Source organism: Pteropus alecto, unplaced genomic scaffold, assembly GCF_000325575.1.
Source record: "Pteropus alecto unplaced genomic scaffold, ASM32557v1 scaffold95, whole genome shotgun sequence".
In the NCBI taxonomy this organism is placed as follows: Eukaryota; Metazoa; Chordata; class Mammalia; order Chiroptera; family Pteropodidae; genus Pteropus; species Pteropus alecto.
The window spans coordinates 12943742-12948457 of record NW_006441071.1 but is presented as its reverse complement, the minus strand read 5'-3'; positions in this window follow the sequence as shown (position 1 = coordinate 12948457).

The following is a 4716-nucleotide window of genomic DNA, read 5'->3' as shown; positions in this document are numbered from 1 at the left end:
GAGTGGGGCGGACTCGCTGGTCACCAGGCTGGCCAATTCGAAGGCCGAGCTTGTATCTCCTTCTCGACGCGTTAACACACACACTCCTAACCCTGAGCCAAGGAGTCAGTGAACTCCAGAACCGGGTAATAGCAGGAAGACACTTTGCCTTCTTAGGCCTATTTGTTTGGCTGGCTTTTTTCTTTAACATGAATAAAGCCTCAGCGTTTAGACAGGATTTGACGTCAAATCGTAAAGAACAAAACAAAACAAAAAAAATACCCAGTAGTAAAACGGAAACAGTAAAAACTACGAAGTGAAAAATGGCAAAAGGGTCTTTCTAATATTCAGGATTGGATGCACACAACTTCGAAAATGGATAGGTAAAGCACAAAGGATGCCTTTGGCATCCTTTTAAAGTATAGGCGGAGAAGATTGAAAGGTGATGGAAGTGTTACAAGGGTGTAAAATTCCAAACATAGAGTGCCAGGAATGGAGGCACATTTCCTATATATGTTGCATCTATTAGCAGCACTTTGTCCTGAAGAATTCAACATCCTCAGCTTCATACCTCCTTAAGCTGTGACCTGAGCTCTTCTGCTTGGTTTGATCACAGACCTGAAGATGCTGGCCAACTATGAGCGGTTCCCCACATGTACTGCCACAGATGTACAGATCTCCATCTTGGGAATCAATGTATGTGAAGCACACAACATCCTCATTAGGCCTTTCTGCAGTGAGAGTATAATTCATGCTCATGAATGAAATGAATGAAAATATCTCAAGACACTTAGAATTTCACCAGTCCTTATATTCTATTCTAGGGCTCTCACTCCAATATACATTAGCATTCAAGTAATAGATGCTAGGATCAAAATATAAACCCTCAAGTACTCAAATTACTTGCTCCAGTAAACCAAACCAAAAAGACTGTTGAAAATTTTCACTTATTTCAGAAAAAAAAAAAAAAAACATTACTAAAGTTGGTCTACATCCATTATATTCACCAAAAGAAAAGCCAATTTTCACAGTACTTATGTCTTGTTATAATCTGTTTTTCAAGACTCCCTTTAGAGAAAGTATTTTTTCCTTTTCCTAAAGACATAAATTCATCAGAATATTAGTCACCAGAATATCTGTCAGCAGAAGTGGAGGGAGAGAAATAAATTAATAAGTGTATAAGATATATCATTCTGTCGATTTTCCAGTTTCTCCCTCTGTTCTGCATCTCCTTTTAAATCCAACTATCCAAGACCAAGATGGCAATCAATGGGTTCAACCACACACAAGAAAAGAAAATACTCATAAAATAAAGCATGCAGCAACATCACAAAAACAAAGAAACCAAGTGGTGGAAATTGCCACGACTATTCCATTGTGGCTAGTTATTGCAACATGGCCTGATATTCACATAAAAACTCTTCCTCATTAACTCCAGCCTTCAGGAGCAGCACAAGATGTGAACACTGACCCATCGATGTATCATGAGAAATTCCCTTCATCCAGAATCTTGTGCTGTACAGATTGCTCCCCAGGAACAGCACAAGGCTAGGTGAAGGCTGCAAAAACTCTTTTCTATGCCCCTCAAATATCATCTCAAATACAATGGTTTTGATGTATGAAATGATATCCTAGAGGCTTGCAGAAGTTTCCCAAACTTCCCACTTGATGGAAATAGCTTTGCTGGAAGAGAAAATATATAGTGCTACTCCCTACTTTAATCAATGGCTCATGAAAATAAAACACTGGGAAAGTTATTAGTCATCAACCTGGAGATCCCCAAAATTCTCTTCACTTATAAGAGCTCAAGGGTGGGAATGTCAGTTTTTAGTTAGGTGGGATTTTCATGAGCCTCTAATATTCCTAACACAGTGTTCACAAAATAGGTACAGTGCTTTGGTTGACCTTTTTATTTTCTTGGCCAGGAATGTAGATCTGCAATATCCTTACATTCCATGGGATATAGTAAAAATGCAGCACTCCCAATACAACCCTGAAGTGACTCAGAATGAGATCTGCACCTCTTCTGGACAGAATTGGTAAACACTGGTGGGGGAGAGAAGATTAATGAGAGAGTGGGAAAGGAAGTAGTGTAGTTTAGCAATGACACTCTCCCTTCCCCATGAGCTCTCCATCATGCTTAGGAATTATGTCCTGGCAGCCTTTCAGACAGATAGGTGGGAACTGTGCCCCATTAGTATCGTCCCTCTCTGAGGTCCTTAGTTGTATGCATCTCAACTGCCAACTCAGGGCAGCTGATTCAGCAGACAGGGCCCTGCTGCTAGCCCAAGTCCAATTCTATTCATTTGAGAAATATTCAGTGAGTACCAACTCTGTCCCAGGATTGGGAGTAAAGGAATTAACACTCATAGGCATTAACACTCATACATGGGAAGATGTTATATAATGCATTTTGCCCAATTCCTGGGGTATAGTAAACCCTCAAAAAATGGTGGCCCTTTGCATACATTATCTCACCTACTCCTCAAAACAATCTGTATGAGATGGCCATTTGTAGCCCCTATTTAGAAGCAAGGAAACTGAAGTTCAGTAAAGTTAAAGAGAGTGAGAGGCAGAGCTAAATTTGCCAGTCAAGAAGCTCCAAGTTCTTTCAACATTGCTATCCTACAAAATAACTGCATGCTCTTTAACTGTGTGCAAAGTACACTGAATGTGTATAAAGTACAAGGCATCTTATAATCAATGTCAGATAAGTACAATTGAATATGAAGAATGCAGGAATAATTTCCTACAACAGAACATGGAATAACTTGGCTGTTTGAGCTGGACTTCAAAGAATAGGTAGAAAATTGAAAAGCAAAGGAGACCATTCCAAGTGGAAGAATCCGCATCAGAAAGAGCATAAAAGGCACAGATCCTGCATATCTGCTCACACAAAGCTAAAGTACAAAATAAGAACATTCACAATCTCATAGGTATAGCCCTGGAACACAATGGACTCCCAGAGGGAACATCCTAACAGCAACCTTTCAGAACTGTTATTTGTGTCTGTCTGAGCAATCTGACAGCAAACTATTTACAAACTTGCAAAGAACTATGATCAGATTTTACTCCTATAAAGTGTCTATAGAGAGAAAAAAGTTTTAACCCCAGAATGCAGATAACTTGAGCTAATAGCACCAGTGTTAGTATGCCTAGCTATTAAAATGTGCGCACACACACACGCGCGCGCGCGCGCTTGGGAGTTGGCAAGAGTCCAGTCATGTAGAAATGCAGTGGAAAAACTCAGTACACACACACACACACACGCGCGCGCGCACGCGCGCTTGGGAGTTGGCAAGAGTCCAGTTATGTAGAAATGCAGTGGAAAAACTCAGCGTTTGCCAACTTAAAGTGGGGAACTAAATGTGTAAATGGAAAAATCTCCATTTTACCTTACTATGAGAGTAGTACAACTAGTGAAATGTTATCAGTGCTTGATACCCTAATAAAACTTTTAAGTTGATCTTTTACTTATTTTGCCATAAGTACAGTCAGCCCAGACTCTCCTTCTTACACATCAGTGATGCAATTATTTAAAATTTTTATTGACACCCCTTATATTCAGAGCATCATATCTTCCTTTCTAAGGTCAAACTATAAAACAGAATCTAAAATACAAAATGTGAAATACTTTACTCCATACAATGTCTCCATATCTTTTTTGATTGGTAAAATTTTTCTTCCAATTTCATACAAACCCAACTGAGATGCATTTAATATTTTACAAAGGTTTATTTGATATTCCTTAACATATTACTAAGGTATATGTACAAAAATTTTACCAAAATAAAAATAAATTCATAGTATACACAATATTCCACAGGTATACTCCTACTCATACTCTTTTACCACTTAGCATCCATAGTGGCCACTTATATGTAGTGTTGTAAAATTAATTACATAATCACGATGCTATCTTACCCAGAACTGCCTTCTATAAGTACCTTCTAATGCTCAAATTTTATATTTCTTCATAAGCCTTTCCTGGCTCAACGACAGTACTAGGCACTAAGTATTTAATGCTAATTGAATAAATGAATAAATGAATGAAATGAAAGAATGGTTTCCTCACTTTCAGAGATTGTGACTATCACTAACAATTGTCTTTGTGTATGTATAATCATTTCAATACTCCAAAAGAGTCTAAACACCTGTCCTCAGGCTCTTCACTGTAAACTGAAGATTAAAATATTACTTCTCTTTTCTTGGGGAAGAAAATTCAGTCTCTATGCAATGCTCAGAATTAGGTGGGTGAGTCTCCCCCACCACTGCCCCATGATCCTTCTCTACCTGACACCCCACTTCTTCCTTCACACCATAGAAAACCAGGTCATTTTCATCACACCTTGACTTCTACAAAAAGAGAAAGAGAGAGAGAAAAATATGTACAAAATTGTGGGGAGAAAAAGGAGGGAAAATATGGAATGAGAGTGCAAAGAGGAAGATGAATTTTTTTAAATTAGAGGAAATGAAAAAGGCAATACAGCATTAAAGCACCATCAGGATAACTGAGAGCAACAAATAAGTTTTGGGTAGAATTAAGCTCTGAAAAAAAGTGATTCAGTGGCTATTCAGATTCCTCCCTAACTTACTTCAAGTTCTAGATACACCTGTAAGGAGTATGAACACATTTAGAAACTTTCTACAAATCCTAAATCCCGATGACGCTAAAGCACTCAGGGGTTTTTCACATGTATGAACACTCCTGTCCCCTTTTAACCCTGTAGAGCAGAC